The following is a 12530-nucleotide window of genomic DNA, read 5'->3' on the forward strand; positions in this document are numbered from 1 at the left end:
GCAACCTTGCCGTGAAAGTGTACTTTGTCATTACGAAATGTGTTTGAGATCATCAATTCTGCTCAGTTGCTGAAGTAAGTATGAAGGATTTGAGTAGCCTAACTATCGCCAGGATGTTCTGAAATTAAATCTGTGAAAACGCATAGACAAGGATTTTGGTAGAAAATAGAATTTAATCAAAATGTTCAATCTTCTTAAAAAGTATCTCACTCAAAAAAAAAAAAAAAAAGTTAGGTGCTTGATGAAGTTCTTCAGAAATTCTGCCAGGTGTCACTATTGTCTGCAGAATAGCCTACAAAGCGATTTGGAAAAGAATAGATCATTAATTTACTCCAGATAATTTAGGATGACACATCATTTACTTATGACCCAGATTAAACAGTGGTGTAAATAGAGGAAGCAGTGGTTGGCACTAATACTTTTGTGTATAAACATAGACATACACTAAGTTACAAAACCCTAATAGTGAGTTGCACCTCATTTTGCCTTCAGAACAGCCTCAATTCCTCGGAGCATGGACTCTACAAGGTGTCGAAAGCGTTCCACAGGGATGCTGTCCCATGTTGAATCCAATGCTTCCCAAAGTTGTATCAAGTTGGCTGGATGTCCTGTAGGTGGTAGACCATTCTTGATACACACGTTGAGCGTGAAAAACCCAGCAGCATTACAGTTCTTGACTCACTCAAACCGGTGCACCTGGCACCTACTACCATACCCCGTTCAAAGGCGCTAAAATATTTTGTCTTGCCCATTCACTCTCTGAATGGCACACACACACAATCCATGTCTCAATTGTCTCAAGGCTTAAAAATGCTTCTTTAACCTGTCTCCTCCCCTTCATCTACACTGATTGAAGTGGATTTAACATGTGACATGTATAAGGGATCATTGCTTTCACCTGGATTCACCTGGCCAGTATATGTCATGGAAAGAGCAGGTGTTCCTGATGTTTTGTACACTCAGTGTATATAATGGGTATTTCAGATGGTGTATGTGCATATGCTTGGTCCATGTGTGTTTGAATGAGAGAGAGAGACACAGTGCCATTACATAGAGATCCAGTTTTTGGTGGCCATTGCTATTTTATGCGAGAAGGAGAGAGGTCAATGATGAATGATAGGGGTAGGTTAACACCACCCCTCTCCACCTATGCCCCGGGTGATAGACTGCACTCCAGACACAAGTGTGGAAATTGATCTATCATGCTGCTTCTGAGAGTTAAATCAATATCTGTTTCATTTTTTCTCATTGCAGTGCTGAGAGAAACAGCAGACCCCCGTTGACACTAGTCTAGTACAAACCTATATTTTACTCTACTGTACCATTCTCTGTAAAATATTATCTACTGGATGTGTTTGCTGTGGAGAGACTTGTAGAGTATGGTGTGTGTGTGTGTTTCTGAATTGGCTATTTAAATACACTATATACAAAAGTACACACCTTCAAATTAGTGGATTTAGCTATTTCAGTTACAACCGTTGCTGACAGGTGTATAAAATCGAGCACACCGCCATGCAATCTCCATAGACAAACATTGGCAGTAGAATGGCCTCACTGAAGAGCTCAATGACTTTAAACGTGACATCGTCATAGGATGCCACCTTTCCGACAAGTAAGTTTGTCAAATTTCTGCACTGCTAGAGCTGCCCTGGTCAGCTGTAAGTGCTGTTATTGGGAAGTGGAAATGTCTCGGAGCAACAATGGCTCAGCCTGCGAAGTGTTAGGCCACACAAGCTCACATAACGGGACCGCCAAGTACTGAAGAGCGTAGTGCGTAAAAATTGTCACCATCTGGCAGTCTGACAGACGAATCGGTGTTTGGCGGATGCGAGGAGAACGCTACCTTCCCCAATACATAGTGCCAACTGTAAAGTTTGGTGAGAGGAGGAATAATGGTCTGTTCGGGCTAGGCCCCTTAGGCCCCATAGTTCCAGTGAAGGGAAATCTTAACGCTACAGCATACAATGACATTCTAAACGATTCTGTGCTTCCAACTTTGTGGCAACAGTTTGGGGAAGGCCCTTTCCTGTTTCAGCATGACAATGTCCCCGTGCACAAAGTGAGGTCCATACAGAAATGGTTTGTAGAGATCGGTGTGGAAAAACTTGACTGGTCTGCACAGAGCCCTGACCTCAAACCCATCGAACACTTTTGGAAAGAATTGGAACGCCGACTGCGAGCCAGGTCTAATCGCCCAACACCAGTGCCCAACCTCACTAATGCTCTTGTGGCTGAATGGAAGCACGTTCCTGCAGCAATGTTCCAACATCTAGTGGAAAGCCTTCACTGAAGAGTGGCAGAATAGCAGAAAAGGGAGCACCAACTCCATATTAATGCAGATGATTTTGGAATGAGATGTTCGACGAGCCGGTGTCCACATACTTTTGATCATGTATTGTATGTATTTCATTGTGTTTACATAACAATCCAAACCAGACGGTTGAATCAGCTTGTGTCTGAATAGAAACAACTTGGCAGCGTTGGCCCCTTCCCTCCATCCTTCTATTCCTCCTTCTCTCCCCCTCTCTCTCAAGGTGACACTCTTCCATCTGCCCCTTCCTCTTCTTGCCAATCTCTATCTCTTCATTTAACCCCCCTTCATACTCTGTCCCTCAATATATCACCTGTTTTGCTCAAGCATACTGTGTTTTGAGGTTGACAGTTATTTGTCTTTATTGAGTTGTCACAGTAGCCTGTGTATTTGTGTGTGTGTATACTGGAGGGAGATAGAGGTAGAGACAGTTCACATAAACATATATGTTTTATCTCCATCCCCGTCTGGCCAGATGGCACTCTGAGTCTGTCTTTTTACTGTGGCATCATTCACAGCCAAGTGAGATCCTTCATATGTGGTGTATCCCACCATTGCATCCTTCATCTCTCACCACACAGCATCCCCAATTGAATTCCCCTCATCCTCTCCCCTCCTTGCCTCATCCCATAGGGGGATAGAGAGGATGGCTTAGGGGTGGAGGAATGGAGGGATGGGTAGACACGGGAAAAAGAGGGAATGGGGGTGTTTTGTGTGTGTGTGTGTGTGTGTGTGTGTGTGTGTGTGTGTGTGTGTGTGTGTGTGTGTGGTAATGTGTAAGGTAAAGAGGAGGATCATCTACTCCATGATATTGTTCACTCCTCACTCGCCTTGTTGATTAAGTCAGTATTTTCCTTCTTTCTGTGCTTTACAGTTGACTACAACAACCTTTCTCTTTCCGGTCAACGTCCGAAAGGACACTAATTTATATTACACCTCTGCTTATTAGCCATCAATGACCTTTGTGCTTATTCTCCCGTTACATGTCTGACATCCAGTCTGGATGTGTTGTTATTACCTGGTGCTGTTTGTTGCTATGTTAAGGTATTGTTGACAGGCTGTTGTGTGTAAACAGGCAGCCCCACACAGCCCACAGGATCAGCCTCAGCCATGTCCGCCCTGCCGAGAGAGACTGAGCTGTCTGCCACGCGATCCGTCAGCCGTGTGCTGAAGGGTTGAGCCACTACAACGCAATTACACATTCATTTCACCCAGTCCAGGCCAGGCATGGCAGTCTCCCCTCCCCCTCTATCCATCCCTCCCTCCCTTCCTTCCTTCTCCGGCTCCTTCTGTCTTCCTCCACTGCACACACAAATCCTCTCCATATTCTCTTGCTCTCTTTCTGCCCCTTCATCCCCTTCCATCTCTCCTTGATCTGGCTCAAATTCCCCACTTTTACCCTCTGCTCCCTCCTCTCTAATGTTCCTTGTCTTCTTACCCAATCTCCCCGTCAGCTGTAGGTTCAGACAAATGCAGAACAAAGGCCAAAAGAGGACAGGTAGAGCATGCAGAGAGGAACGTAGGAGATGACATAGGAAAGGGGGAGCAATGAAAAGAAAGGAATCGGAATTAACATGAACCACGAAGGGAGGAGAGGAGAGACTGGAAGAACGAGGAAAGAGGGAGGAAGGGGGTTGGTTGTAGATTGCTGAGCTAGCTGGGGACCCCTGAATGAGGAATGGAGGGTGATGCAGAGACTGGCTCTAATGTTATATTGATCTGACACAGCCTGAGGGCACATAACTCTGACTGTGTGACTGGTACTAGAGAGAGAGATAAAGAGATAAAGAGAGAGAGAGAGAGAGAGAGAGAGAGAGAGAGAGAGAGAGAGAGAGAGAGAGTCTGATCGTGGTGGATTAAATTGACCAAGATTAAACAGAATGGTACATTGTTTTATTCTGTGTGAGCTAGATAGAAGAAATATGAAGATAATAGAGCTAAATATTTTATCTGTACCTATCCTGTCAAACATTAAAACACCCATTGGGTTGTTAACACCCTGCTGTTTGACTGAGAGCTGAATTACACTGGCATTCTGTTATCACGCTGTCAAGAGCTCCAGTAGCTCTTATGTTACTCTAGCAATCCGTACTAATGTTATAGATCCTCAGTTTGACAGTGAGTGGGTGACAAGACCCATTTGTCGCCTAAGCAAGTGCTCCTCAGTCTCCACCCCTATCATGCATTTGGCTCAAGCTGATAGTAGAGCTTTTAAAATTCCAGTGAAATATTACCTGAGGTGTGTGTCTATTGAAAATGACACAACGTAGGTGTACTGTACATGTATGTGTGTGTTTGGCATATGTTGCAGGGAATTGAAATGAGTTCGGGGGCCAGGTCTCTGTTCAGTATCAGTAATATCAGATCGACTCCCTGCAAGAGATCAGGAGTCACTGGGGAGAACATTATGGTGAGATCACTGAGGAGGGAGGGATTAATGGTGTCGAGGTGTGTGTACGTGTGTGCTTGTATGTATGTATGTATGTATGTGTGTATGTGTGTGTGTGTGTGTGTGTGTGTGTGTGTGTGTGTGTGTGTGTGTGTGTGAGAGAGTGAGTGAGATTCAATGTATTCACCAGCAGAGGTATTGCATTCAGAGTATTGATTCTGCAACACTTTACTGTAATACAAATGAAACAAACAGATTGGAAAAATAGATACATCTATACAGGTGATATAGAGAGAGTCTCATTAAAAGAAAATGTCTGGTGAGTTCCTGGAGTTTAATGTCTGTTCAGGTACAGGATTTCAATATTCCACCATGGATACATAATGAGGTACTCATTTAAATAGAAGTGTATTGTGTTTCTGTTGTAAAATGAAGTGGATGTGCCCCCTCCTAGGTAATGGCTGTATTTCATTTCATGTAATGATTCCCTCCTATCCTCCCATTGGGTCCAGGCCTCCAGAGCCGTTGTATAGACCATGTGGATATCTATTGATCTGGACACTGGACAGGGGTCATAGTGGATGATTAATCCAAGCATAGGAGTTATGCTTGGCATATGCGGGGCGGCAGGCTAGAGAGTTGGGCCAGTAAGCGAAAGGTTGCTGGATTGAATCACCGAGCTGACAAGATAAAAATCTGTTGTTCTGCCCCTGAGCAAAGGCAGTTAACCCACTGTCCCTAGGCTGTCATTGTAAATAAGAATTTGTTAACTGACTTGCCCAGTAAAAGAAAAAGAAACAGAAGACAGGTAGCCGAGTGGTTAGAGCGTCACTAGTTCAAATTCCCGAGCCGACAAGGTAAAATATCTGTCGATGTGCCCTTGAGCTCCAGGGTTGCTGTTGGTGATGGCTGACCCTGGCTGTGAACCTGGCTGTGACCCTGGCTGTGACCCTGGCTGTGACCCTGGCGAGTTGGGATATGACAACAACAACAAAAAGTTACTATTTCACACAGGCGTATAATACACGCTTGTAAATGTGTGAGACACAACAAATATAAGCACCGACCAAATTAACATTGTAAGAATCACCATGTTGTGGTTCCTCTCTTAGCACTTGAATGAATTAGTCAATCCGCTCTAAGCCTTTATCCTCCTGCCTGCTACTAGTAATCTCTATCCCCACTGGAGGGACAACTCTACAGCTGCCACCCCCCTACTTTCTACTTTCCTCTCCCATCTCTTTGTTTCTCATGCTGTGCAGTCTTTGCCCTCCACATTCTCTCACCCCGCTATTTCAATCTCTCCCAGCTCCCGGTTATCCACCTCTCTTCCCTTCTCTCATGGTATCCCACTCCACCCTCTCAATTTCCCTCGCTCATGTCTTCTCCCACTTCTTCTTCCTCTCTTTCCTTTCCACTCTCGTTCACCCCCGGTGCCAAGATGCCACTAGCAGTGTTCACAGCTGGATTCTAATTTAAGGAAATGTAGTCAAATGTAGTGCAGCGGCATATCGGATATACTGTGCAGCCGTATTCATTGATCTGGCCAAGGCTTTCGACTCTGTCAACCACCGCATCCTCATCGGCAGACTCGACAGCCTTGGTTTCTCAAATGATTGCCTCGCCTGGTTCACCAACTACTTCTCTGATAGAGTTCAGTGTGTCAAATCGGAGGGTCTGCTGTCCGGACCTCTGGCAGTCTCTATGGGGGTGCCACAGGGTTCAATTCTTGGACCGACTCTCTTCTCTGTATACATCAATGAGGTCGCTCTTGCTGCTGGTGAGTCTCTGATCCACCTCTACGCAGACGACACCATTCTGTATACTTCCGGCCCTTCTTTGGACACTGTGTTAACAACCCTCCAGGCAAGCTTCAATGCCATACAACTCTCCTTCCGTGGCCTCCAATTGCTCTTAAATACAAGTAAAACTAAATGCATGCTCTTCAACCGATCGCTACCTGCACCTACCCGCCTGTCCAACATCACTACTCTGGACGGCTCTGACTTAGAATACGTGGACAACTACAAATACTTAGGTGTCTGGTTAGACTGTAAACTCTCCTTCCAGACCCATATCAAACATCTCCAATCCAAAGTTAAATCTAGAATTGGCTTCCTATTTCGCAACAAAGCATCCTTCACTCATGCTGCCAAACATACCCTTGTAAAATTGACCATCCTACCAATCCTCGACTTTGGCGATGTCATTTACAAAATAGCCTCCAATACCCTACTCAACAAATTGGATGCAGTCTATCACAGTGCAATCCGTTTTGTCACCAAAGCCCCATATACTACCCACCATTGCGACCTGTACGCTCTCGTTGGCTGGCCCTCGCTTCATACTCGTCGCCAAACCCACTGGCTCCATGTCATCTACAAGACCCTGCTAGGTAAAGTCCCCCTTATCTCAGCTCGCTGGTCACCATAGCATCTCCCACCTGTAGCACACGCTCCAGCAGGTATATCTCTCTAGTCACCCCCAAAACCAATTCTTTCTTTGGCCGCCTCTCCTTCCAGTTCTCTGCTGCCAATGACTGGAACGAACTACAAAAATCTCTTAAATTGGAAACACTTATCTCCCTCACTAGCTTTAAGCACCAACTGTCAGAGCATCTTACAGATTACTGCACCTGTACATAGCCCACCTATAATTTAGCCCAAACAACTACCTCTTTCCCAACTGTATTTAATTTATTTATTTATTTTGCTCCTTTGCACCCCATTATTTTTATTTCTACTTTGCACATTCTTCCATTGCAAAACTACCATTCCAGTGTTTTACTTGCTATATTGTATTTACTTTGCCACCATGGCCTTTTTTTGCCTTTACCTCCCTTCTCACCTAATTTGCTCACATTGTATATAGACTTGTTTTTTTATTATTATTATTTTTTTTACTGTATTATTGACTGTATATTTGTTTTACTCCATGTGTAACTCTGTGTCGTTGTATGTGTCGAACTGCTTTGCTTTATCTTGGCCAGGTCGCAATTGTAAATGAGAACTTGTTCTCAACTTGCTTACCTGGTTAAATAAAGGTGAAATAAATAAAAAAATAAATAAAAAAATAATATAAAAACTCTGAAGACCATCTCTCTCTCTCTCTCGCTCTCTCTCGCTTTCTCTCGTTCTCGTTCTCTCGCTCTCGTTCTCTCTCTCTCTCTCTCTCTCTCTCTCTCTCTTTCGCTCTCTTTCTTTCTCTCTCTCGCTCTCTCTCTCTCTCGCTCTCTTTCTTTCTCTCTCTCTCTTTCTCTCTCTCTCTCTCTCGCTCTTTCTCGTTCTCTCTCGCTCTCTCTCGTTCTCTCTCTCTCTCTCTCTCTCTCTTTCGCTCTCTCTTTCGCTCTCTCTCTTTCTCTCTCTCTCAATTCAATTCAATTCAATTCAATTCAATTCAAGGGCTTTATTGGCATGGGAAACATGTGTTAACATTGCCAAAGCAAGTGAGGTAGATAATATATAAAGTGAATATATAAAGTGAAATAAACAATAAAAATGAACAGTAAACATTACACATACAGAAGTTTCAAAACAATAAAGACATTACAAATGTCATATTATATATATACAGTGTTTTAACAATGTACAAATGGTAAAGGACACAAGATAAAATAAATAAGCATAAATATGGGTTGTATTTACAATGGTGTGTGTTCTTCACTGGTTGCCCTTTTCTCGTGGCAACAGGTCACAAATCTTGCTGCTGTGATGGCACACTGTGGAATATGGGAGTTTATCAAAATTGGATTTGTTTTCGAATTCTTTGTGGATCTGTGTAATCTGAGGGAAATATGTCTCTCTAATATGGTCATACATTGGGCAGGAGGTTAGGAAGTGCAGCTCAGTTTCCACCTCATTTTTGTGGGCAGTGAGCACATAGCCTGTCTTCTCTTGAGAGCCATGTCTGCCTATGGCGGCCTTTCTCAATAGCAAGGCTATGCTCATTGAGTCTGTACATAGTCAAAGCTTTCCTTAATTTTGGGTCAGTCACAGTGGTCAGGTATTCTGCCGCTGTGTACTCTCTGTGTAGGGCCAAATAGCATTCTAGTTTGCTCTGTTTTTTTGTTAATTCTTTCCAATGTGTCAAGTAATTATCTTTTTGTTTTCTCATGATTTGGTTGGGTCTAATTGTGCTGCTGTCCTGGGGCTCTGTAGGGCGTGTTTGTGTTTGTGAACAGAGCCCCAGGACCAGCTTGCTTAGGGGACTCTTCTCCAGGTTCATCTCTCTGTAGGTGATGGCTTTGTTGTGGAAGGTTTGGGAATCGTTTCCTTTTAAGTGGTTATAGAATTTAACGGCTCTTTTCTGGATTTTGATAATTAGTGGGTATCGGGCTAATTCTGCTCTGCATGCATTATTTGGTGTTCTACGTTGTACACAGAGGATATTTTTGCAGAATTTTGCGTGCAGAGTCTCAATTTGGTGTTTGTCCCATTTTGTGAAGTCTTGGTTGGTGAGCGGACCCCAGACCTCACAACCATAAAGGGCAATGGGCTCTATGACTGATTCAAGTATTTTTAACCAAATCCTAATTGGTATGTTGACGTTTATGTTCCTTTTGATGGCATAGAATGCCCTTCTTGCCTTGTCTCTCAGATCGTTCACAGCTTTGTGGAAGTTCCCTGTGGCGCTGATGTTTAGGCCAAGGTATGTATAGTTTTTTGTGTGCTCTAGGGCAACAGTGTCTAGATGGAATTTGTATTTGTGGTCCTGGTGACTGGACCTTTTTTGGAACACCATTATTTTGGTCTTACTGAGATTTACTGTTAGGGCCCAGGTCTGACATAATCTGTGCATACGATCTAGGTGCTGCTCTAGGCCCTCCTTAGTTGGTGACAGAAGCACCAGATCATCAGCAAACAGCAGACATTTGACTTCGGATTCTAGTAGGGTGAGGCCGGGTGCTGCAGACTTTTCTAGTGCCCGCGCCAATTCGTTGATATATATGTTGAAGAGGGTGGGGCTTAAGCTGCACCCCTGTCTCACCCCACGACCCTGTGTGAAGAAATGTGTGTGTTTTTTGCCAATTTTAACCGCACACTTGTTGTTTGTGTACATGGATTTTATAATGGCGTATGTTTTACCCCCAACACCACTTTCCATCAGTTTGTATAGCAGACCCTCATGCCAAATTGAGTCGAAGGCTTTTTTGAAATCAACAAAGCATGAGAAGACTTTGCCTTTGTTTTGGTTTGTTTGGTTGTCAATTAGGGTGTGCAGGGTGAATACATGGTCTGTTGTACGGTAATTTGGTAAAAAGCCAATTTGACATTTGCTCAGTACATTGTTTTCATTGAGGAAATGTACGAGTCTGCTGTTAATGATAATGCAGAGGATTTTCCCAAGGTTACTGTTGACGCATATTCCACGGTAGTTATTGGGGTCAAATTTGTCTCCACTTTTGTGGATTGGGCTGATCAGTCCTTGGTTCCAAATATTGGGGAAGATGCCAGAGCTAAGGATGATGTTAAAGAGTTTTAGTATAGCCAATTGGAATTTGTTGTCTGTATATTTGATCATTTCATTGAGGATACCATCAACACCACAGGCCTTTTTGGGTTGGAGGGTTTTTATTTTGTCCTGTAACTCATTCAATGTAATTGGAGAATCCAGTGGGTTCTGGTAGTCTTTAATAGTTGATTCTAAGATCTGTATTTGATCATGTATATGTTTTTGCTCTTTATTCTTTGTTATAGAGCCAAAAAGATTGGAGAAGTGGTTTACCCATACATCTCCATTTTGGATAGATAATTCTTCGTGTTGTTGTTTGTTTAGTGTTTTCCAATTTTCCCAGAAGTGGTTAGAGTCTATGGATTCTTCAATTACATTGAGCTGATTTCTGACATGCTGTTCCTTCTTTTTCCGTAGTGTATTTCTGTATTGTTTTAGTGATTCACCATAGTGAAGGCGTAGACTCAGGTTTTCCGGGTCTCTATGTTTTTGGTTGGACAGGTTTCTCAATTTCTTTCTTAGATTTTTGCATTCTTCATCAAACCATTTATCATTATTGTTCATTTTCTTCGGTTTTCTTCGGTTTTCTATTTGAGATTTTTAGATTTGATAGGGAAGCTGAGAGGTCAAATATACTGTTAAGATTTTCTACTGCCAAGTTTACACCTTCACTATTACAGTGGAACGTTTTACCCAGGAAATTGTCTAAAAGGGATTGAATCTCTCTCTCTCTCTCTCTCTCTCTCTCAGATTCTTGATAAAATCATAAAATACTCTTCCATCCCTCATCCCTCATTTCCCCTGTCTCCCCCTCCCTCCTCTCTCCTCCTCTCCCCTCCTCCCCCCTCCTCCATCCTGTCCTGTAACCATGTTACGTCTGTTGTGACAAAATATTAACATGAGATGGGAATAGGGGAATAGGGGATAGGGTAGAGTAGTGATGAACGAGGAATGGAGAATAGTGATGGGTAGACAGTAGGGAATAGACTATTTTGGCTATTAAGTGGTGCAAAAGCAATTGCATGACCCAAACAATTAATTAATTTCTCTCTGTCTAATGCCACTTTACTCTGCTTTCTCGCACCCACACAGTCTCTACAATATGGTATCATCTGTCCTCTTTTCTCTAACCACTATGTGACTCTGAAAGAAGAGCTCTGTCTCTCTCTAGAGAGGAATCAGGGAAGTGTTCTTAGACCTCTCCTAGGCCCTCTTAGAAATGAATGTAAAATCTATAACCATTGAACTGAATGTGATTGAATTGCTTAGCATCATACCCAGCCATCACCATGTATGGAGACATCTTGAGACATATAAATGAACACATCCTGAGACGTGTAGAGACCTGTCTTAAGATTTTTTTTAAAAATGAAGACGCCTTTAAGACATCCGTCTCAAGACGTCTGGCAACATTTTATAGTTTATTGTTTTATTAGTTATAAATCCTAATCACTCACTCTAGAACTCTCATTGCACATTCATATTACAAACTGTAATGCATACCAAAACAAAGTAATCAAGATTTATTAACCAAAATTACAATTTCAGATGCAATAAAATAACTTTTGGTAAAGGTGGTATAGACCTCTAAACATTGCCTATCTTCAAGTCTTTACAGCCAGATGGTTATCGTTGTTTGGGGATCTCAGTTCTCAGAGCGGCTCTAATCTGCAGGAATATAACATGTCATTAGGTATCCTATCATAAAAACAGCAACATCAATAACAATACCCCCTCTACCATGCTATTTTCCTGTACCGTACGCCTTTCATGCAGCCAAATGACCTAGTGGCCTCATGGTTGGAATGCTATTCAAAATGTTTATGATTTCATAATTAATAAACATGATTTCACCAAACAAATGCAGTGAAAATCTGGTGTTTTTATGTCAAACAGTTTTGCTATATTTCAGTATTCTGTGATGTACAGTGCCTTCGGAAAGTATTCAGACACCTTGACTTTTTCTATGTTTCGTTACGTTACAGCCTTATTCTAAAATTGATTAAATATTTGTTTAAATCTCAACAATCTACACACAATACCCCATAACGACAAAGCGAAAACAGGTTGTTAGAAATGTTTGCAAATGTAAAATATATATATATATATATATGTATATATATATATATATAAATGTTAATAAATATATATTTGTTACTTACATAAGAATTCAGACCCTTTGCTATAAGACTCGAAATTGAGCTCAGGTGTTTCCTGTTTCCATTGATCATCCTTGATATGTTTCTACAACTTGATTGGAGTCCACCTGTGGTAAATTCAATTGATTGGGATTTGGAAAGGCACACACCTGTCTGTTTAAGGTCCCACAGTTGACAGTGCATGTCAGAGCAAAAACCAAGTCATGAGGTCGAAGGAATT

The sequence above is a fragment of the Oncorhynchus nerka genome, linkage group LG20 (genome assembly GCF_034236695.1).
Source record: "Oncorhynchus nerka isolate Pitt River linkage group LG20, Oner_Uvic_2.0, whole genome shotgun sequence".
Taxonomy (NCBI): Eukaryota; Metazoa; Chordata; class Actinopteri; order Salmoniformes; family Salmonidae; genus Oncorhynchus; species Oncorhynchus nerka.